This window comes from Cuculus canorus, chromosome 16, assembly GCF_017976375.1.
Source record: "Cuculus canorus isolate bCucCan1 chromosome 16, bCucCan1.pri, whole genome shotgun sequence".
Classification (NCBI taxonomy): Eukaryota; Metazoa; Chordata; class Aves; order Cuculiformes; family Cuculidae; genus Cuculus; species Cuculus canorus.
Genome location: NC_071416.1, coordinates 14645904 through 14670720, shown reverse-complemented (window position 1 = coordinate 14670720; position 24817 = coordinate 14645904). Strand labels below are relative to the sequence as shown.

The following is a 24817-nucleotide window of genomic DNA, read 5'->3' as shown; positions in this document are numbered from 1 at the left end:
TAGTGAGAACAAGTATTCCTTGATCTGAGCAAGAGGGAGTTGCCTCACGTGTCCTTGCACACACGGTGAATGTGCTTCCCCATTTTGAGAATTATTGTTCCAACACCATAAAAAGATATCATTTTACTTCAAAACACATTAGTTTGGGATTCTTTTTTTCCCCCCCTCTTTCACAACTAACTAGTAACCTGATCCCTGGGCTTACATTTATTATGTTTATTTGATTTACATTTTTCTGCCTCCCTCTTCTTGCAAAAATAACATTTCTGCAACTGTGCGAGAGGACACAGTCGGTGCTGTGATAAACAGGTGATGAACATTTGCCATCTATGTTCTGGGTTAAAGGGGGAGGAGGAACAGGAAAACCCACACTTCCCAGATCTAAAAAGCTTTCACGTAACTTTCGAAACCCAGCCCAAAGCACAACCTCTTTGCACAGCTTCCACAACTCCTGCCTGCTGACCTGTGCCAAAATTTCCCAAATAATCACCCAAAAGAAGCTTTGTCAATACATTGCCAATACCCTGGCTTAGATACAGGCAACTCTTGAGAGCCAGACAGCATCAGAAAGCTTACCAATCAAAATACATGTAAGGAAATGCCAAGTTGCAGTCTGCACACGCTGCTGGGGTGCAGTTGGGTGGGAAGGCTGGGGCACACTGCTGATGGTGCCAGCAAGGGGCTGCTCAGAGCAGGGCTTCAGCTGGTGCATATCAATATCACCCTATTGCCTTTAATGGAGCTACAATAATTTCCAGCAGCTGTGGCTTCAGCACAGCATTTTAGCATGCTTAAGAGGAGTTTTGATTTTGTAAACCTATTATTGTCCCGTGAGCGCTAGTCCTGCAGTGATGAGCAGGCGGTGGTGTGGACATGGTTTTGATACGAGGCAATGCTTAAATTCTGTATGTGTTAATACAACTTTCCTCGCTCCGTTAATGAGCTTTGTTCACACTTGTTACAAAATAAGTTGATCTACACCAAAAATCCAAGATCTTACAGGCTTTACAAGCCCCTTGAAGTCTGCCCATCAACAAGCAGGATTGCCACTCATGTGGAATTGGTGCTCATCTACAATGGCAGTACTGTATATGGGACAGAGTAATACTGTCCCTGCAGTCTCTTTGTGTCAGGATATTATTCAAAGTAGATCATCAGATTTTGCTTCATTTTTGCCATTGTTACATTATTTCCTGTGTGTTTCGCCCCCCCCCCAAAAAAAAAAAAAAAAAAAAAAGTTAAATTAGCTATGGAAGTTTTTGAGAAGGCTTTTAAGGAAGAAATTAACATGATTGGAAAAATTCCTACAGTTAAAAAGCCTGTTTTCAAAAAAGACACTGAATCCTCACAGTAACACATGCAACTGAGGACATTTTAAGCTGAAGTTACTGACATCAGACAAAGAGGAAGGTGACTTGTTCTGTAGAAGCAAATGCAAAAACAAAACCATCAGAAATGAGATTATGAGTACAATTGAAATGTAAACCTCTTTCAGTTCATTCATCTGAGATGGTGTTACTGCAGATAATAGGGGGAAAATTTTATACAGGGATTTTTTTAGTATGGGAATGTTCTTCCAAAGTTATAGGATTTTAGAGTTCAATAATAATGAATTTTCTGTTAACACGGTTTGGGAGAAGACAGCTTGTTTCTGTCATTAAGAAAGCAGGTCATTCGGTATAATCTATATATAATAATTGGAGAGGACGCGTACATGCATACTTACAGGAAAAAGAAGTATGTTTGTCAGAAGTACACAGCAGTAGCTAGCTATTAACATTGTAGAGAAGCAGACCTCTCTCCCATGTCTCCTAACAACAGCTTTTGGTGCTGACAAAATCCTTGCCCAGCAGATGCAACCATAGCTTTGTCAAGGACTTCTGGTGACACTATAAACCGTAAGAGTGAAAAAATGCTTCCTGCTGCAGACTTCCTGCTCCTGCTGCAGGAACGGCACCGACCAGTTTGTCTCAGACGTTACATCTTTATCGGGCTGCGTAGTGAGTTAAAGCCTTGAACGCAGCACGGAGAAGTTTAGGAAAATCTCTAAACTGGTATTGTTCTGTCCTCTGGTGTTGTACGTGGAGATTTAGATAAATACCGTTAGCAAATGTTGAAAGGTAATAGTAAATGTGATCATTTTATGAAGGGTAAGAAAACCTCCATAATCTATTCTACTGGGTTAGAGACCAAAATTGTTTTAGACATTTGTCACCAAAGGCAGATTTTAAAGAGAAAATAGGAGCTGGATGGAGTATTGCGAATATGCGTGAAGCTGGATGGCTGCTTTAGGCGTGTAATTATTTTAATTCAGGTATGTAAACCAGCTAATTGTACATGGAAAGAGCTAATTGGGCAAATTTTTATTTCACTTTACTTGTACAAACACTCAGGAGAAATCAGAAGAGCTCACTGTGAATGCGCGCCCTCTGCATTTTCTACCTGCACCAAGACCAAAAAAGAGATAGATATATATATATATATATAAGGTTCTGTATCCTGCTATGGATCCCCATACAGAACTGCCTTTGCAGTGAGGAGACCGTGCAGTTCTCGGTGCCCCTGGCCGTGCCAGCTTGCTGACTGCCTCCCCATCTCCTTTCCCGCTGCCCTGGGAGCGCAGCTTTGCTGCACTGTTCCTCCATCCCAGAACCCCACTTGTTTTTCACACTTGGGTTCTGTGCTGCCCCTCATTCTGCTACTTTTTAGATCTGTGTACAAAGGCAGAGAGAAGAAAGGAAACACAGGATGTGTCTTTTCTTTTTTTTTAGATGTTGCAGTGAATAAAGATAGACGAGGGAATGAGCAAGTGTGCATATGTACCATGAGATACAGGAATATCTCAATAGGCATTTTACTGTACTCTCAGTTTCCCTACCCCTAGCAACATGCTGACAAATCAAGAACTGCCATCCTATATACAGTACTCCAGCTGTCAGCCTTAAGCAGTGCGTCTCCTTGCCAGAGTACAGTCTTGCCTTTGTTTCAGCTTTGAAAATGAAATCATAATTTGTAAAATAAAGGGAAAATAATCCTTTTCTAAGGCAGGAAAGTCACTAATCCTTTTTAAAGCTTCATAACTGAATTAACTGCTTTGAACAAGAAGCCACATACTGAATGATAATGGATTTGTAGTAACAGTATGGCTTGTATTTAATATAATAATAACCAGTTACATAAAGTCAACAGACTCACTATACGCACCTACTATATATTTTTATAAATATTTTCATTGATTTAAATTGTTCTTAGTAAGAAACACTCATCATCTGAACAGCCTTTGTTTCGACTTGATCATTTTTAAAGGGAGGAAAAAGACTTCTTGAAGATAGCTGTGACGATATAAAATTTTTTATGCTAGCTTAGAGAGGGTCGTGTACTATGTTAATGTCCTAGACTTTCATGTCTTGTGTCTTAGAAACAAGAGTAGGTCAAAGGTGACATGAATTTTATGTGGCTTAAAAAAAATTGCATTGTGTAGGAGTGAGTGACTTACAGAGGCACAATCTGCATAGGCAGCAGAAATCTTACTTAAAACTGTCCACCATTTAATTAAAAGTCATAGATGGCCATAAGAACACGAGAACCACTGATGTGTGCTGGTGCAATACAATAGTGACAGGCACCACCACACTTGTATTATAGATGGAGAAACTGAGGCTTGGAGAGGCACAGTATTTCCCCCAAGCTACTAAAAGTATGAGGCGCAGCCACTGAACCAAGTGTATAAAAACTTTAAAGAGTACGATACAATAGCCGTTTGACGTCTTCTGACAAACGATGGATCTGTCAGTAATTAGCCAATGGAGAAATGGAATGGGAGGATGCAATACAGTGGGGTAGCCAGGGCTCCTGTATGCTTTGACATTGGCAAGCGCATCCTTTTCTGTCACCGAGATGAAGAAAATCATTTTTTGTCCTTTCCTTCTTTGCTCAAGAAAAACTCAGTGCTGGATTTGCCTCTAATCTGGGATTTCTGGCTATGAATTTTCATAGCTCTGAAATTCCTGGGATCTACGTAGTGGATGTGTAGCTCTTGTACCACTTTTCTTGGAAATATTGGATTTATTGAGCGCAGGACATCTGATTGATTCATGCATGTGCAATAGGTTTGATGTACCCTGGATACATCAGGTTTATTCTACGTGCTGTTACACAGCACACGTGCGTGTATTTTTGTCCAGCAAATCCCAGACAGAAATGTATCAGCCCCAGATTAGCTCTTCATAGCCAAGAAGGGCTGAGTGGAATATATTGACTCATGGCTTTGGAGACAATACCCATCATCCTCAATGTAAAATCCCAAGGGGAAATATGGGAAATTTCCATTACCGTGTCAGCTTCATTTCCCCCGACTCATTCCTGTAGGTTTCTTAGGACTAAATCTGTCCAAATTGCTCTTTCATCCCGCAATATGCAGGAAGTACCAGCCGGGCTCTGATTTCCTTCAGAAAGGCTGCACAGCGTCACTGGGAGCACAGTTTGGGCCGCTGCAGTCGGATGCAGAAAACCTTAATCCAAGTTTTTTTTGAAAAAGGAAACAAAGGAATCCTGATTGGATGGAATGTTAGAGACTCTCATCTGGGACTCTCACATTGTTTACAAACCAAATGTGATAAGGAAAAGTCCAAAAATCCCTGGAACTGCTGCTTTAGTTTGCAGGAGCCACTCTTTATAACACGACGAGACAAAATAGTGTGTAGTATTTCCAAAGGCTACAAGAAGAACTGAAATATTTGTTAATATAAGAATAAAGCCAGTTTGCAAATTAAATGAATGCCAATGAAAGAAATAAACTTAAATATTATTACTATAGTATCATGCAAAGCAATAAAAAATAGTAAGTAAAATTGTGCTGCAAAATTAGGAAATCACTAGGGAAAGTATGTTGTCCCAAGACTGAAGCCGGAATGAATTCCTAGAATTTTAACTGCTAATTTAAAACTGCTTCATTGCAGGTTTATTTGGAATATCATATCTTGTCAATAAATAAAGGGGAAATGGCACTAAAGCACTACGTTAAGAGCATTTGTAGTAATCAAGGTCAGATGTCTCCATAAGCTGAGAAGTATTCAGATGTGCTCTGTTTCTCTGGTTCACTTGTAGAGTTTTCTTCCCCTGTATCTTTTAATTTGTTAAATGATTTGAGGGAAACCAAACCACCTACATTTAATTAGCTTTATAAATCAAAGGTGATGATTCTTTAGTAACCTGCATTATTTCCCAGCGTGGCAAGCTAGAAAAAATGCTGACAAATTTATTTATTGACCTGTTGTGTTTTGCAAGGACAGCCAGTGTTATATTGATCCAGCTACCCAAAATACTGTACCAGGAGCAATAATGTTCAAGTGCCGGTGTCTCCATAGAATCGCTAGCCTGTACTTTCCCCATCTCTTACAAAAATGCAAATGCACCCATCCCCCGGACCTACCCCCCTCTTGCTTTCAGGAAGGATCCTTATCATTAGAAATTAAACGGAGAGAAGAGCAGAGACCTTCAAATTTACTTGGCGTATAGTGTGCCTCTTTCATCAGAACTGATCATTAGTAACTACTGTTGCAACTTTAATTATATCTTCGATAACAGCTCCCCCACCCCCAGCACTTTCTGTAAACCTCCCTTTGTATCACCCAGGAATCTGATCCTGCAATCCTTCATGGGAGAATCTCTATTGAAGTCAACGGGGCTGACTTGTGATTTCCTTAGGTCTCCTTTCCATAACATATATGTATTTAAAGTGCAGGCTTGCTTGCTGTTGCTTAAAAGTATGAATGCGCACAAGTCTTTGATAGATCAGGATTTCCATTTCTAGTTCATGATGAAATGGAAAAAAATAAACGAAGACTTCAGTATTTGACCTGGTGGGATACCTTGCTTGACAATCACTCATGGATTAGGGTGACAAGGTCACGTTCCTTATTCTTTATTCGTTTAACCGTTTTATAATTATAAGTAGCAATGGAAAGGAAGCAATCTTCACAGTTAATAATGTTCCCAGACCCCAGGGTACAGATCTGGAAAATGGAGGAAACAATGGGGGAAGTTAAAAATTGTTTTCTATAATTTATTACCATCAGGTAAGGAAAAATGGCATAACTTTGGAAATGTCTTTCATTTTATTTTTCTAGCAAAATCCATCCTGAATGTGGCAGTCAGCTAAAAAGATAAAGAAGCCACTGAAAATAGGCCTGGAATGTTATTATCTGGTTGATGTTCTGTTTTTCCCATGTGCATTTTTATGCAAATATTGTTAGTTTCACCACCTCCAATGATCCTTAATTCCCACTGAAACCTCTGAGAGCTGAAGGTCTTCATCATCACACAATTATTTTATATATTAAAACATGACCGAGCACAGGAGGTTGGGCTGTGGTAATTGCTGTGTGTGACTGGCGTTCCCTGTGCATATTTTTGTGTTGCAACGACAAAGGCCACAAGTCAAAAAATCACTTTTGCACATGCTCAAATCCTGCCCTCCTCAAGACCGCGTTTAAGTGCGTGATCAGCTTTAAGTTCTACCTTCTGCGTGTTGTTAACCGCATACTTAAGCGTGGTCTCAAACAGGGATGCATTCCTGAATCCAAATCAATCTATCAGAATAGCTGTAGGTAAAAATTCTTCATACGTGCTTTCTGTGTACGTAATGAAATATGCATGGTCAGACAAGTGCAGGCCTGTATTGCCTTTATTTCAGAAAAAAAAAGAAAGTATCTAGTTTTATATGCTATGCAGTTTAAAAGCTGCCTCTGGAAAATCAGGGCGTTTTCCCAAATGTTATATTGATCGTGTATTTAATGCTCAGAAAGAAGGCCAGCAACTGGAAAAAAAAAAAAACAAAACCCAAACCATCATTTAAAATATATATATAGTATTTGTATTTTAGTCTCTGATATTTTTTCTAGAACATTTACCTGTGAAGCCTGTTTTAGACTAATATTTAAATTTTAAAAAGTGAAATGTTTGTATAACCTTATAGTTTGAAAATAAGCAAATGCAAGATACATGCTGGGTACCCAGATGGATAATATTTTGTTTTTCTTTGTGAACGTCTTTTGTCTCAAAGCTAGTGTGAAAATCTAGAAGAGGGCCCCACATGATTGATCACCACAAGCATCAGAAGGAAATGATTCACCACAACACTGTAACTGAAACTGCTTCAACACCTGATTGCAAACTTCACACTAGGGGACTAATTAACTGCTGTACCTGCTCAGAGATTGCTGTAACGCACAGGACACCTCGTTGAGTATAATTCCAGCTGTGAATACCCACTGCTCAGACTGGTTATTATGGGTGGAAAGGTACGCTGTTTTCAGAAGTGCATGGAGAAGTTAAATGTATATATTTTTTAACAATATGAAGACATTAAATTATAATTGCATTAAGACATCGTTTCAAAACAAACCTAAGTGTAACAGGACCTCAATAAGTACCTAAAGTGAAGTATACACATTTTTTTTGTCTCATGACAGTCCTGCTTTCAGCTTAAGGGTTTTCCTACTTTTTTCCATTAACTTAGTTTTAGGTATAATATTAACATTTGTTAAACATTTTCAGAATTGGCAGTATTAAGAACATAAGGTTCGTGTTGTCCGAATTTAGACATAAAACAGTACATGAAATATCATCCAGCTACCCATGTGTTGTGCTCATAACGAAGCCAATGTCTCAGCAGATTTATCATCAGAAATATAAGTTTGCAGTCTGCAAACAGAGATAATGTATTCCTAGCAAAGCACTTACATGTAGTGATTAGAAATAATGGAAGAATAGATGGCTTGGCAGGGTGGGGGGTAGGAGGAAAACACCACCTATTCTATTAAATAATTGTTTTAGCCTGACAGTCGTTATATGGCTGCAGATTAGTCTGCTAAAATATAGGTTTTATATCTAATGCCTAGAAATGTGTTGTTCTTTTTCACTACGTGGACGATGTCACTTATTCTGATAAGGAAAATATTTCTTCTCTTTCCTCACCCCTCATGCAATTTCAATTAAATTAAAAAACACTTCTGAATATTGTTTCAAGCAATTAAAAAAAAAGAAGTCCTACCATTTGGCAAGAGCGTAAAATGATTTGGCAATAGCAGAGAATGATTTATCCTTTGTTCTCGTTTTTTAAATGATTCTGATAGTTTGTCTTGATGAGATGAAGAACTGGTGAGCAATTCAGGAAAGCAGCACACGAAGCTGTAAACGCAGTGTCACAGTGACATCAATTTGATGCTTCTAAAAATAATTATGCACAAATTTCCAGCACATTCACAGATCTCGCCGTGAGCAAAGTTCAGTAAGCACCTACAATAAGAAGTACCTTTCTTGCTCATCAGATGTTATATTCCCTTTAAAAGCCTGCTAATTCTGTGTACACAGAGAGCTCCAATCACTTGCATTAGTATGTCTCTGAGGGAAGATTTAGGTAAAATAATTTTTTTAACCTGCTCTATAAAGTGATGATGTCTCTTAACCCCAGAGCCCCGATGTCTCTGCTGTATTTGCAGAAATCCCATTCGTTTGCCCATGTGAGCCACGACAGGCAGAACTGCGAGGCCTTCCCTCCAGTTTTTCCACTCATTTTGTCTCGTCTTCACAGGAAAAAGTAAGGAAGAATAGCTGGCACAAATACTACGAGAATGAATCAATGAACAGCTGCAAGATTTAAACATACGATGACCAGTCATCTTGCAGGCTCCCTAGAAGAAATTACATATTGCATTGCAAATTTGCCCTAAACTGCCTACTTCTGATGTTTCCCGGTAGGCATGCATATGCATATTTTTAATGCAAATGACAGTTTGAGGACTAATCCAAGGTTTCCTGCGTATTTTGCCTTGTGAATTTGCAGCAACCCTGAGCTCAGAAGCAAACTGGTAATTTCATACTTAGCGAATTCACTTTATGTGTGTAGACAGTTGCTAATTCCATCTATACGTGTTTCCACTATTAATCAGAAATATACTTCCTTCACGCAGTGTTTTATCAAGACAAAGCATACTGCTAAGGTGGGACTTCTCTAAATTTCTCTGGCAATCAAGCTCAAGCTTTTGGTCACACTCTCCAGTTATCTGTAATCAGATATTATTACATTACTGCTTGAGTTAACTCCAGTCCTCGGGGAAGAAAAAATACTAGTACTTATTAGAACATCATAACCCTGAGAAATCAAGTTCTTCCTCCTCTAAAAATAGAGCAAGGAGGAAATGTCTCCCAAGATGTCCTGACCACTCAAACACAGCCAGAAGCTCAGCTCTGACCTGAAAACAGCAGCTCTGGAGGGAGAGAGATTGAATCACCGTCTCCTCCCTGAGATTCGCTCACCAGGCACCAACACTGCCCACCAATCTGATGGACTTCAGGTGTAGAGCCTTGTGCAGCTGCAGCCACTAAATTAATAGGTCAGTTTCATCAATAGGTGACAATTTTCAATCAAAATTCATCTGGGTTGGAGTCACATGCAATTGTTTTTCACTAGTAGGCTCTGCTGCTATTATTGCATAAATGTTATGATTCAAACGTAAAGAAAAAAATCAAACAAACGTGACATTCAATAGCTCAGTAGTTAAAACTAAGAAAATAGTATAGTAAAAATGTTCTGTGACAAGGTCATATAATAATTTATCAGAATGTTATTTTCCCTTATTATTTCGCTGGAAAAAACTCCACCTCTTTTTAATAGCTGAGCAGCTACTGAAAAAAAAATTGAGTGAAGTTATTCACGAAGTTACTTGATCTTCCTTACAATAAATTGTAGGTAGTGAAAAAAATGCACAGGTTCATAGAAACATACAAAAACCTACTCACTGCTCTCATTTGACTCTCGCCGAGATTACAGGGGTAAGAACAGAGGTTAGTGTCAGTATTAAGAGCGGGTTTCGGTGCCTGCCTCACTGGGGGATTTTGAAGGTCACAAAATCAGTATCTAAAGTCTATGGCTTTTGACACAAGAGTAATACGAAATAGATGTGTTTGTGGACATGGATCTGAGGATACTGGATCTCTGACCTGGGAAACGGAACGAGTCATGTCGCTATCGGATGGAGGAATGGATCCATAAACCAGAGCAGGTGCAGTAGGCGCTGTGCCCCCCAGGGAAGGGGACGGGTGACTGACAAGGCAGAGCCCAGCACGCCCAGTGGGAGCCTGGGCAGCGTGGAGAGGAGCAGGCTGGAGCTGAGCGTGGCCACAAGCAAGCAAGGGGCACGTTGATAATGCACTAAAACATTATAATTGGGTGAGGGGGAAGACTTAGCCTTCAGAACAGAAGCGGGCTAACGGAGAGAAAGCGGCACGTGCCTTTTCGTGTCACCACCTTTCTCAGAACCCTCTGATGATGCACCCAGCTTCCTCCCAGCATCCCTGGCCATCTCCTGCCCTCCCAGCTCCTTCTATGGGCTTGCAGCAGCGGCTGAAATGCCTCCTGCGAGCGACAAAGCTCCATCATCAGACAGAAACACCTCTGGACTCCTCATTCAACCCATCAGATCATTCTTCTCAACTGCAGTACATTTCTCCTGCCCCAGCCACGTTTAACACTTTCCCCCCAGCTGGCTCCCCAGGACACATGATTTTATATTAACCGACAGGCATCCCCACAAAGAGCCTTTTCTCTGTTTACACGGGCATTTTTCTTGACAAAGCAACACTTTACACTTTGCAGATATTGGACCAGCTCTTCAACTCCTCACTTGTTTTTTACACCCAGTCACACACTGAGCAAAGATGAAATTAAATGTGAGCTAACTTAATGAGTTTTTCAAAACTGTACGGTGAATTTTTCATTGAGGGAAGTGCAGCCACTTCTGGAGTCAGATGCAACAGCTCGTAAATAACATGCAAAAATTCAGTGCAATACCAGAGGAAATTTTAGGTGACTGCAATGTAATTTGTCACTTGTGGACTAATGGAGATTAGGTTGTAATGCACTCTTGCTTTTCTGCCTGTGTTTGAATGAGCATTTTTGTTTTGCGTGCATCCTCTTGTCTAAAAGTATTGTACACTGTAATAGAGGGTGACTACAGGAAATACTACAGAGAAAACAGAAAAAAAGAAACTACAAAAGGACACTACTGCATATCAAAATGTTGTTCCAAATATACCCAGGAAAAATGAAAAAAGATAGAACAAAATTCCAAAAAGAGGCTGGAGAAGAGATGTAAAATGATTTATGCTGCTTAGCTGATAGCTGTGCCAGGGACAATCAGGTGGGGTTTTTGTGATTTATGAATAAGTGAATAAATAATTACTTTATCGGTGCATTTCTCATATGAATATTATATTGGTACTAACGTTTAACTAAAATTGCTGGGACTTAAACACTCAACATTTCCCAAATCAGAAGAAAAGCATTTCCAGAAAAAATAGGAAAAATTAGTATTCCTTTTCTATTTTTTAGGCAAACAACAAGCATCAGACATAGTTTACCCCAAGTGAGAAAATAAATCAATGGCATAGTTAGAAATAATCTCTCCGCCGGGGAGGTGTCTATAGTAGGCTATATACATACTGTCCGGTTATGTTTCCAAATTCTAGTTGTGCATGCTTCTCAGTCATAGCATGAATAATATGGATTGATACTCTACACGTGTGTATGACCTCCACCCAGGAATTTCAGAGAATGATTTTAATTATTCATTTATTAAGCGTTACAAGTCAACTTCATACTGCAGATCCTGGACATGCAAAGAAGTAATGAAATAGAGTCATATGGAAATCCAGCGGCTGAGGCAGGGACAGAGCCAGGTCTCCTAATTCTCAGTGCAGGTTTTCCTGTATAAAATTTTACATACTTGGTACAGATATTTTTAATATTTTTGTTGTAGAACTGTTTGTTCATCTTTTTGTTTTGTAAATAATAATTCAAGGACAACAGCAGTGATGTTTTACATAGTGTGTAAGCTCTAAGCGTGTCACTAAGTCTTACAATATTGGGGTTTTTTTAAGATTCAGTTCTGGGAGGCTGAAATGTTCTCATGTGTTTCCATGAGAACCGTAAGTACTTTCTTAAAGTTATTTATTTCTTTTTAGTCTTTCTGAATGAAAACAAAAGCTTGAAAATAGGAACCAAGAATACATAAAGTTTCAACAATCACAAGCAAATAAAAAGAAGCCAATATTTTTAAAATCTAAGGCTTTGGAAAGTCAATTCTACTACTTCATTTCTAATACTATTGTTTTTCAACACAGTCTTGGTAGCATTAAATACTAAAACACAGATAACACAGATAGACAGTAACAGTTTAAAACCTTCCCACTTGTGTTTCATCAGTTAAAGAGCTGGCAGGTGTAGATTTTAACAGAGGAGAAACTCGTCTCCTTGAAACTCATGTTTTCAGAATATTAGGTTGAGTAATCAAAGACAGAGCCCTTTTCTTAGAATAAGCAGACATACAATTACAAAGGGCTTTGATTTGAGGTACTGAGGGCTTATATGTATTTTTTCACTCTCCAAATATAATTATCCCCTGGAAAAACTGAATGCAATAAAATAGCTTATGTAGATGAGTTTGCAGCACATCTGTTCTTTTTTTTTGATCTAAGTAAAACAGCAAAAATCTTACATGGTACCTTGACACAACACACTTCATCTTTGTGTCTGTAGTGAGATCGTTCTTCTTATAAAGAAACCTCTTCCTGTCTCCTTCATTTTCTTCTGATAACATCTATAGATCATTGTATTTGTATTACATACTGTTGAATTTTCTTTTCCTCCTCTGCAATATGCTCTTATGACATCAAATTGAATTGAAATAAAATGCTTCTCGATGACAATTCAGTAACAATGAAAGTTTAGATTATCCATAATACAGTTTTTATGGACATAGATAGAGGAGTGTATATGGATCTGTTTGTTGATGTACACTGCAATCTGATTTAGTAAAATCATGTTTGATCAAGCCTTATGAGTCAGTTGTAAAATTCCAGTTGACTTCAGTGGGTTTTGAATTACATCCGTATTATTCAAGGAATGAAAAAAACCCTCACTAGCGAGGCCAAACCCAAGAGCTACTTCTCACCTTAAATGCGAGGGTCAACACCCAGAAAAAGACGTACAATTAAGCTCAAGCTTCATTAACCGAAGTCCAGAATTGTGGAGATAAAAATTGTCGTGATAGGTATACTCGAGGAGAAGTAAAGAAGTCTGTAGCCATTAGGGCCACCTGGAACACCCTTCCAAAGGAAGTTGTGACGTCATCTAGTTGGAACTAGATGATCTTTAAGATCCCTTCCAACCCCAACTGTTCTATGATTCTATGACTTCGTACAAGCTGGTGCAGGACATGGACACACTGCTCTCAGGGTGAGGCTCTGCTGCTGTTGAGCTTTCCCAAGGTCTGTCCTGCTACTCACGGGCTGCTTCTCCACCTCATCCACTCCTGGCTGCCTGGCACCAATCTAGCCCTGTGTTCCCATCTAGGGGGAGAAAAAATTAGCCTTTCCTATGTATTTCAAGTATTGCTATAGCCATAAAATGGCTTTACTGCCAGGGTTTTCCAGGCTCTGGCACTAGTGTACCCTACCCAGGGACACCCAGACCTTCACAGGAGCTGCAGTCAGAGCACAGCACTCCCCACAGCCTTCGGTCCACTCTCGCAGCTGGAGACAGCGATACCCACACTCATCCCAAAAAGAGCAGAGGGACCACAACATTGCTTCCATTGGATAGGAAAGAGGTAAAGGCCTCACCTTCCCTCAATTCCCACATACATAGACTTTCACTCCTCTTGTACAGAAGAGCTTCTCTCTTATAGGGAGGTTTCAGCCCACTGTAATTAGATTCCAGGGATTTAATCCTCTGGGAATGCAGCAATTACCATATACCTGACAAGTGCTAAATGCTGCATTCCGAGGGGATTATCACCTCTGGCTGAACAGAGAGAAAAGGGGAGGGGAAGAGAAATTTCCACTTCCCCATGGGGTGGGGAGGATGATGGCAACTGCCTGATGTGCTGCAGCTGCAGCTGCTGCTCCGGCAGGACAGGAGGGAGCAGGGCATCCAGGAGAAGGCATTCTTGAGGAGGACCAGACAAAATGTTTATCTGTAATAAAAAGAGTATGGATAATGCTGCACATGTGGGTCACCCTTCTGGGTTCTTGTGGTGCTTTCTCCAGCTGGTGTGTGTTTATAGAGGGATTTTTATTAATACTGTTGCTATGCAGAGCAAATACACTGCAGAATAAGAGAGATTAAGACAATTGGTTTAATAGACTTCAGAAATAAGTGAGATTAAATCAAAATCATATGCACAAAATATAGCATTGGCAAAAAAAAGAGTCATTTGTATAGTGTTTTTGCACCCTGTGATACCCAATTTATTACAGCTTGTTAAAAAGCACAGAGCTGGTATAAAGCTCTTTCTATTCTTTTGCATTATCTTATCCCAGTTATTTACAAGGTTCACAGTGATGTTGTGAGAGCATCATTCATTGTTGATAAACTGCTTGGGATCATCAGATAAAAGGCATAATTTAACAGCAGGATAATAGTAGCATTTATTTATACCAACATTCGCTCTGGCTGATTCTGAAGTGTTTTGCAGGCTTAGCAAACTGGAATTAAGGGACAGCTTCTCTGCTGGTATAACCAATATTCCTCCTAGTGAGATTATACCGGACCGGATCCAGCTGGAGGTAAAGGTCTTTAAAGTAAAAGAATCTGATTTTGATACGAAGTGAACGCCCTGCTGTTGCAAAAACTGTTGCTAAAACTGATGAGTGGGGGGGTGGGGTGGGGGATGTAGGATCAGTGTTATGTTTCATGGGAATGACAACATTTTGTCCCCATGATCATGCTGTACACTGCCTGGGTGCTGCTGGGGAGGGAGGGAGCCTCCCACTGAACTACTTATGCTTCCTGCCACACCTCAGGACAAAGAAATAGTCTACCTTGTCGCTATACTGAGCCATTTATAGTGGCAAACCCCACCCGAGATAGATACAGGTTGCCCGGGCAGTAACACAGTTTTTTTTCTTGTCCTAGAAGTAGAATATTATGTGTATGATGTCTATGTATATACATTATCGAGGAGAATTGAGAACAAACAAAAAAAAAATAAATAAACCAAAAAACGTTTAAACAAAGGGTGAGGTTTGATCAGGTCAGAGGGTGAGCAATTGCTGGAAACCTGATATAGATTGAAGATAAGAACCTTCACTGCCTGTGAAACCGTTCTTACATTTATGACACCATAGTTCAATCCGGTACTTCTAGCAAGATTTTACCTATTTCATTACATGAAGTAAAATAAATTAACATGGTTGTATTAAATCTGTACTGGTATTAAAATTTATGCACACCACTGCAAATGCCCACCTCTAATGCGGAGGCACAGCAGTGGCTGACACCAGCAATTAAGATCTTGTTCGCTTGGGTTTACAATGGCACCAAGTGAGAACTGAGGAGGGATGTGGACCTCAGCCATCTGCTCCTTGCCATAGACAGAACTATGGGGAAGACTGTGACATCCTGCTAGAAATATTGTAATTTCTATGCTATATGGGAAAAAATCCAGCTCTGCATATACAGATGTTTGTATGCCAAGAGCATACGTAGATGCTGAAATAGTATTTTTAAGATTTAAGAATAATAAGCCAATTTTTTTGTTTATTTAATAAAGGCTAAGGTCACATACATATCCATTTAATGCAGGCTGGATCCAGAAAGTCTTTGTCCTAGGACACCATCTACGTTGCTCTTCATCACATACAAATCTATTCCATGACTGAAATAAATCAAATGAAGGGTGTGGTATTTCTGTGTTTCCGAACTCATTAGCAAGACTTTTAAGATTACTCCTGTCTTTCAATAGCATGGTAAACCTGTTTAAACAAACAAAAAGAAAATAATTATTAATTGGCTAACAACTGGATTTCTTGAAAATGTCACCTACTTGGACAAATCCCTCGACAGCAGCACCAGCGTGTGCTTCTAGCTCTCAGAACTCTTCTGAAAATGGGATTCAGAGGGGTTCATACAAGTTATATTCATGTTCCCAGCGATGTCTTCCCGTTACATATACTGTGGGGTAAAACCTGCTGATTTTTCTCTGTCTGTTAGACCCTTACCAAGGCACTCTGCTCTTAGGACTGATACCGCATTGATAAGGCATGCAGTTGCCGAAGGCAATAGGAAGGAAGGGGATGCAAAATAGTGAAAATAGTGTGCAGGATTGCATCTGTGTCAGACCAGAGGGAAGGCATGTCAATGCTGCTCCACCCCAGGAGGGACTAGGGTGTGAATGTGTCAACATTTCTACTGGCAGTATCGTTCCTACCTGGTTTAGGCACCCAGGAATAGCCAGCCAAATCATTCTTGGCTCTCCCCTTGTCTCCTCAATCCAGTTCCACCCTTATTTGCAAGTAAAGCAGCCTGGCCTTGCCCAAACTGTGTTCCTTTATTCCTGGAGCAACAAATTTCAGGGTAGCCCACGTTGCTGAACACCTTTGAGGTAATTTTGGTTCTTTAGGACTTTCAGAATCATCCCAAAAGCCTAAGATTTATGTATGTACTTACTCAAGAGAGTATGGTCCCCGTACCTCCATCACCTCCCGGCAGCCAGCAGGGTCTGCCAGACCCATCTGCCCTTTTGAAACCTCAGCTGTGTCTCTCTAATCACACGTGAAATCTTCTCCCTGTTGAAATCAGTCTGAAACCATCCACTGACTTCAGAAAAATGAGGATTCACTTCTTAGCTAAGAGAAAAAAAAAAAAGGTAGGAAGAACCTATTGACGAGTTAATCCTCTCAGTGGGTTTGGGCTGACATTAAAACTGTTGCAACCAAACCCAACCAGCTAATGACACCAAGTTGAAAACCCGTTCTTGTCTTTGCAAGCTGTCACCGGGCTTTGTCTTCAAATGAGGGAAAGAACTATATGATCTGCAAGTGAATGAGACACATGCATGTGATCAGGATGATCAGAGCATGCAAAACATATTAGAACAAAACATACACTGAGGTCAAAGCAACATAAAAATGAAAGCATTTTGCGTTCCTCATTTGCTTGACTCATTGAATATATGATTATGTATGTGCCTGAACCAGACTTGGCTTATTTGCCTTACATACTACAAAGCTGCTTGTAGTTACCTATACTGTTCCAATCGGCACCTGTTCTGCAGTAATTCTGAATTAATGTATTAGCCAAAGCCTCAAAGGGATGAACAAGGACCTTAGCTGAAAACTAGTTTCTTCTAATTGTCATGAAAACAAATGTCAAAAGAACATGTGTTTCTACTTAGCTAACTCTGCTTACTAGGTTTGAAGCTGTTTTGTGTTAGTTTCTACCATTTAAATTAAATGTTTTGTCTCTAACATACTTGATGTGGCTTTAAGAAGCTGTGCTTCCCCCCACCCCCCTTATGAATCTTAATGTTTGGCTGGATTTGTTTGTAACATCAGACAAAAGACTGGCAGCCTGCACTGGAGTGACAGAGATTTTATGTTGAAACAAAGCAAAGCCAAAAAAAAAAAAAAATCAATTAGGGGTCATTAAAACCCAAACTTTTCAATGAAAGAAATACTGTAATGGAATAGTAATACTTTGGGGTTTAGGAGTTCTTTTAATTCCTGAAAGAGCTATTTTGCACTGCCCCTCCTCCACTTCATCTCTGTGAATCTGCTGTGTTGCAGAATGAGTCAGCTCTGGAATATCCAAACTCCACAGCTGTGCATTAGCATTTGGGAAGAGTATCACTGGGAGTTAATATTTTACATGTGGAAGCAGTGGCGCTTTTTTCCAAGCCATGGAGAAAGAATGGTTCAAAACATAACATGTATAGATACAGAACTTGCCCTTCAGCAGCACTAAAGCAACTTTCTAATGAGAGTTTTCTACATATTTCCTTGGGGCAACAACATGGCCCATGATGGAGACGAACAAGCATAGCAGGAGCTGTTAAAAGATTTTCTGTACAGCACAATTTAGTGTTTGATATCTTAAAAAGTGGATATCTGCCTTCCACCCCCCGCCCCCCCTTTTTTTTCCTATTGCTCATTCCTTGGGGCCATCTCATTACAAAAGGAACACTGCATCTTTGTTTCCTAAGGAATAGAATATCAACTTCAGCTCTTTCCATAACAAATGTATTATTAGAAAAAAAATAAATCCTGCTAATCACAGCACTTCAGTGGAGCTTGGCAATGGAATTACGATCATACGTTCAACCAGAGGTTCCCAAAGATAAGCCTGTGACCCAGCTGGGTTCACGACCTGGAAATGTAGAAGGAAATGAGCACACAAGCCTGGAACAGGAGGCACAAGCTGAAAGCTTGGAAACTACCTTTTTGCATAAAAAAAGCACAGTAGTGACAATTGCACTCATATTCCAGGGAGAGTTCAGTTGCCAGCACAGTCCTGGGAATGGGAGCAAGACTGTGAGAAGGGCCAGGTCTCTGGGAAAGAGCAGGACCTGGGAGCTGGCAGGGCAGCCCGGCGGCCCATGCTGTGAAGGTGGTGGGACAAGGCTCTCTGCGTGCTGAGCCCCACCTGGGTGAGGGTCTGGTGCACCCTGGCTCGAACAGCCCGTGTGGGAGCCAGAGCTGCTGCTGGCCAAGGTCAGGGTGGTGAGGCTGAGCTGCCTCCTGGCCACGTGAGCTGCAGCAACTGGGGGCAAGGAAGGCAGGAACGATGTTCGAATGTCCAGCTCACATCTGTGCTGCATCTGTTCCTGCTTACCAAAGCGCATTTTGGAAATTTAAGCTCACAAAAAATTACTCTGTTTAGGAATCTTGTGTTGTGCCCACAGAAGCGCAACTTCTCTTTTATGTACTGATGGGATACGCTTTTTTATGGGTTTCATAGATCATCATGTTGGCATAAAATTACGCTGCACTTAATGGGCGAATGTTGACTTACACCAGTGGAGAATATAGCGAATTTACTTTTTAAGTATAGATCACTAAGGCTCCTAATATATTAAAATGTTCTGCACATGGTTTGCATGTGAGAGTGAAGAACCTGGCCCGCTCAGCTGTGAGTTTTCATGGCAAACGCACAGTTTCATTTCAGTTTGTTCAATAGACATATTTGTGCAAAAGTCCCTCCTCTCCCGAATAACCTGCAGGAAGATCACATTTTGCACATGAGGGTATGGAACAACTGCAGTACAAACTACAGTCATCACATCGGGGAATAATTAAGTCTTAAAGACTGTCCTGTGCTAATCTCCCTTTAAGGGCTGAGACCATTCTGTCCAGCACAGTAGTTCTGCTGCTCTGGACACTTTAGTTTAGCAGGAGTTTCATACCTTTAATTTGAACCATGTTGTGTTCATTATTATAGCGCAAAACTGAATACAAAACACTGCATTTACTGGATAACCACACTGTAAACATGTTTTGCCTGGATTGTGATGGATGATAAGATCTAGTCACAACATTATTTACAACAGGATGCCCGGTGAGTAATCCTTACAGTAAAATCTGTAACATGGTGTACACAGCCAAGGTAAGCCAGTTCTTAAGCTAATATATTTGACATATGTCATTTTAAAGAATGGCAAGAGAAAAGGAAAGACTTGGTGTCTGAGGATGCAGAAAAGCCACCTTCTGTTAAATTACACAGGTGAGGACAGCAATTTTCTGTACACCTGAGATGGCATGAGTAATACGCAAATGTCAGTTGGATTTATTGAGATCTGCAGAGAATCTATTTGTCTTGCATAGGGAAGAGGATTTAACTTACACATCTAATTTTTCATGAGGCTTTGGAAGCCATTTTAAAAGTGCAATAAGTATCACTGTAGTCTTTTTCCAGTCTCTTCTTTTTATACTCCTCCTCCCTCCTTGAATCTGGCACTTATCCCAAAATGCACACCATATTCAAGGGAGGGAAAACACTAACCCTGTATAATTTGAATAAATGAGCTCTACATATATTGCCACTTCTAATTCAAATTATGCAAAAATCCAAGATAAATGAGGCAGAGCATAAAAGCCCCTCAGTGTGTAATTATAAATACTAAAATGGTGTATTTTTCCAAAACAAGAACCTTTTTTTTCTTAATTTGCATACTCTGTCGACTTTTGACCTGCAATAAAAATGTAGCACAAGTTGGTAAGTGACTGAGTCAGAACAGGACCTTCTGTTTACATCATTCCTCCTGCCTTCTGGAGTTTCAGTCTTCAGCAATTTGCTTAGATTTATAGTGATCTACTGAGCAGCGAGAGCGTGTGACCAAAAGATCTTGTCTTTAACCACATAAACAGTTAGACTAAAATTCCTAGACTTCAGGATATACAGAAATTCCATGGGTAGAGTTATAGATAATAAGTATGGATCAAGCCCTGAGGTCCTTTTGGTTTGAATGTGTTTTTCAAGTACAGCTGTAATAAACAAGCAGGATGCCTCCTGCAGCACTCGGCTTCCAGATGTGTGCTTCCAGCATCTGTCTGGGGGCGAAGCTCCTTACAGCTCTGATACGCAGCATGAGGAAAGAGAAAACAATAACAGGAGAAAATCAGAACTAATGTTTTTACTTACTCTCTAGCTAATTTCTATTCCCTTCTATTTCTCTTTCTATTCTAATTTCTCGACTATCTGGATTATCATTAGAGAAATGAGATCCAGGTATTTCTGTGTTTTAGGGCAGTTGATTGGGATACAGACCTTTCCAGTTATTAATCTGCGCAGACCAAAATGGTGAAATCTGCATGTTTTCAAAGCTTTATACAGTTGTATGCTGCTTTGAAAACATATATAATGCTTACAACTTTTTATAGGCATTAACTTAGAAAATACTTTAAAGATCAATTCTTTTTGCCTGAAAAGTGTTTGCTAAAAAACACTGGAATGGTCAATGTGGTGTTTAAAGCAGAGAGTCCCTTCACTTGAGTTTATTGTACGCTCTGAGCCATAAGATGAGTGAGGAGAATCATAGAATCATAGAATCATAGAATCATAGAATCATAGAATCATAGAATCATAGAATCATAGCATAGTTTGAGTTGGAAGGGACCTTAAAGATCATCCAGTTCCACCCCTGCCATGGGCAGGGACATCCCACTGGCTCAGGCTGCCCAAGGCCCATCCAACCTGGCCTGGAACACCTCCAGGGATGGGGCAGCCTCAGCTCCTCTTGGCAACCTGTGCCAGTGTCTCACCACTCTCATGGGGAAGAAATTCTTCCCTACATCTAGTCTGAATGTTCCCCTCTCCAGAGGAGGACTGAGCAGATCCAGCCCTTGCTCCCAGCTGTGTGCCCGGTCACAGCGCCACGCAAATATCACTGCTTAATAATTCCTGAGCCACTGTGGTGTTCAGAAGGGTGCTTTAAGGAAAATCGTGTTTTCTAATGAAAATAGTGTGGTAAATTCAGCAATTGGGGCAGACAGGAGGTGGTAAAGTCTGACTAGTCCTGAAGGCAACTGTATTTTATCTCTTCGTGTCAAGGAGAAATAGCAGCAGTGTTGGGAATGGAGCTTTTGCATCTCACTGTTCTGTAATCTTCCAGTTTATTTCAATACATTTACCCAACTCCTGACATATTTACTCACATTAATGCCGAAATAGGAAGGCTACAGGTAACACAAAAATTAAACAGCCAGTTTCTCCTTACATTTCTCCAGTCCTTCGCCTTTGTTTCAGTAAGCCCTTAATCGTGCGAATAGCTCTGGCTATTGACCTCAGTGGGACCTTTTCAATACCAAAAGTCCCTGTGGGCCAGACGGTAGCAGTACCGGACCCGCTTCCAGTTAGTATTTAAAAAGAAAAAAATACATGTACCTCATTCCGTCAGGCCCTGGGAACCACCAAAAAGAAAGGGGGAAGAGAAAATGGTGCTACAGCCACAGCTGATCACTCCTTAGCGTATTTTGAGTCCAGCCACTGAGTCACTACTCTTTCAATCCTAACAAGGCCGTTTGGCCATCCTGGGCTGAGTTTATCTTTTGGGCCACAGAACTGTCCCAGCAGACCTGCCCCAAGGACTCTGCCTTTGAGCAGACATGTGGCCATCGGCAAGTCCTGGGGCCAGAAATTCCAGTCATGCAGCTACAAGCTGGACAAACTCCCATGTCTACCCCTCTGATGTGTTCATTCCCTCTGAAAATGAGGAATGAAGCAGAGCACAAAGCAAGGGGAGTGTGTTGTGCTCCACAGCCAGGTGTGTAGATAAAACTCAGGAAAACACAAGTGAACCAGAACCAGCTCTGAGTGTGTTCACTCTGCTGCAAGACCAGATTCCTTGATAAGGCAAGCTTAATGCGGAGCAACCTGAAAAGTTATTGGACTAATCATATTTCTGGTTCATTTCCACAATTACAGAAGAGGTCAAGTGGATCCTTCATTTTAATGAGTTGATTAAAATCTGGCAGCATGTTGTTAAGAGGCAGATAATTTGTAAAAGCAGTGTGTGTTTTAGATCACATCTTCATTCCACGTAATAAATGAGTACCTTTCTGTGGAAATGTTGACTCTTCTAAAATGTCTGTTAATTTAACTTCTAATATTATACATGACGGTTGTTGTCTGGTCTGCCCGTATTCTGGTTTCATTCTCTGTATTCTAACTTTAACTGATTATAACTGAGTGGGAAAGTGCAAGACCTCTAGTTGAAATTCAAAAGAAAATAAATGGATTTTTTATGGCCTGAAGAATCTATTCATTACTAAATCATTTATCTTTGCAGAAGAAGTGCCTATATTCAATATGCCTTCCTATTTCACTGATTTTATTTCTCTGCAAGTATGCTCTGTGCTTGCAAATAAATCTCCCTTGAACTTCAAATGATAGTCTTTGCTTTTGAAAGTCTGAATACGAGTATAATTAGCAATGTTAAACACATATCAAAGGTTTATATATAAAACCTGGACATTGCTGTGTCTTCCCTAAAAATGAAACTTGGATGAAAATGTAGAACAAGAGTGTACACTCCTGGGATTATCAAAGGCATACTGCACCAAGGGGAAACAGAGCAGAGATACACATGACCTTTAAACAGACTCACTCGTGCTTTTTGACTTACTTCAAAGATTTCTTAAGGGGACGAGAGAGAGTCATTAAGAAGGGGAGGGAAGAGAGGCATTAAGATTGTTTAAATTGCTTTTTCTGAATTCCAACTTGTCTTTCTCTAGTGAATCTTAACTTTATTACTTATATTACATTTCAGGTAATGCAATTACATTCTTACCTTGAACAAAGAGTGAACTTTGGACAGTGTTTTGAAGGGTTTACAAATAAAGTAAACGGCTCTGTTGCATAAAGCATGTATCTGAAGCAGAACTTCCTTCTTCCCAGATTAGACACATTCATGTAATTTAATTTGTCAGCTTCTTCAGCTGCTCTTTGAAAAATGTTTCTTTCCTGTTTGCAATAAATAGAAGGTTAAAATTCACAAACAAACCCCACACAATTGTTAAACTTTTATGATTCTGTTAAAGTTAAATTGAATGCTGCCTCTACCAGTTCATATAGTAAATACCGGCTTTCAGTTTCAACTTGAACTGCTGTCTTTGTTCAGGCTGGACTACATCCAGATAGGTCATCTAGTTTAGTTATTAATGTATTGTTCAAATGATACTTAACTGTGTGTTTTATATCCAAGTATAGAAATACGTGTGGGCAAGGTTTGCTAATTTTTCATCTTAATTTAAAAAAATCAGAACATTTTTACATACCCAGGTTAAAAATTAACAAATCAGAATGTTGGACTTTTAACTCACTAGTCAGAGACAGCAGAAGGTTAGAATAGATTTTAACTACAAGATTGAAAATGTATGTGAAAATATGCTAGCCACTTCCAGATGTAATACTTCAAAGATGTCATATTTATTATAGTTGACTGATGTCCTACTGCAAACACTGGTGAGATATCTGTCACCTTCACATCCCTGGGTATTGCACATGGCTAACAGAACTAACGCAGTCTACAAGTCAGGATTTGCAAACATTTGCAAAGCACATTTGTTTTTTACATTCAATGTTGTGCCCCATTTAATTTGCTGTTTGTGAGCCCTGGCATGAATGAGTTTTTATTAGCAGAGATATTAGGGGATGGGAACGGAGGGTGGTTGCGTCTGTAACTGATTGCTGCCAAGTAAATTTGGTATTTACTGTTTATCATACTTTCACACTCTAATTATCCAAACAGGCCCAAAAAAAGAGGCATGTCATATGACCTGGGTCCTAGGGGAGCGATTGTACATGCCAAATAATGAATAGTGAAGGAAAAAGCTTGGGAACAATTAGCTGTTTGAATTTGGTTTGAATAAATAGTTGGTTAATGTCTAGATGGTAATTTGGATTCCGCATCTGCATATGACTAAAGGAAAGAAGCAAGAACAGCACTCTTGTGTGATGCACCCCCTGGAAGCCCCGGCAGAGGGATAAACAACCTCCTGCCTTATGTTTTAATATGCTCTATCTGTATTAGTCTAAACAATTAGGAATGTCATTCCTGCGTTCAGAAGTCAGGACACACTTTACCCTCACCCCCTCAGCTGACTTAGGAATCATAAGGGTCTTAGAAAATACAGCAATTATTAAATTGTTTTTAAGCTCTTTGGCTGCATACAGATCTCAATTTTAACTTCCCTCAGAAATAACAAACGCGGATAACCTTTTTTTTATTAGGGATGTAAAATTTTACGCTTAATCATGGGACTGATAGTTGGAGCTTGGAGGGAAAGTAATGCAGCGATTCATCAACCATGGTGCACAGGTGGAGGGAGAGCATCTCCCGGCGGCTTCCCCCGGCCCCTGCCAGGACCGAGCTGGATGCGTGCTGACGCTGCCTGTGCCACTGCCGGTCAGCACGATTATTATCTGCATTGTACAAGATAAGCAAACTGAGTCACTGCGTTAAGATCAGAATACAGGAGT

The 24817-nt window shown here is 40.1% G+C and overlaps 1 protein-coding gene and 1 long non-coding RNA gene across 2 annotated transcripts in view; both read right to left on the bottom strand.

The window, feature by feature from the left end:
- ZNF217 (zinc finger protein 217) overlaps window positions 1-1851 on the bottom strand; it is a 36975-nt gene extending 35124 nt beyond the window's left edge. Inside the window, exon 1 of the mRNA XM_054081494.1 lies at window positions 1727-1851. The gene's annotated coding sequence lies outside the window, so the exon portion shown is untranslated. The remainder of the gene's footprint in view (window positions 1-1726) is intronic.
- A 13139-nt stretch (window positions 1852-14990) lies between these two features.
- Window positions 14991-23532, bottom strand: LOC128853810 (uncharacterized). The gene is made up of 4 exons (XR_008452590.1): window positions 23399-23532; window positions 23127-23299; window positions 16511-16689; window positions 14991-15816 (listed from the first exon to the last, which is right to left on the bottom strand). It is a non-coding gene; the product is annotated as an uncharacterized LOC128853810 (long non-coding RNA).
- Window positions 23533-24817: the final 1285 nt, after the last annotated feature.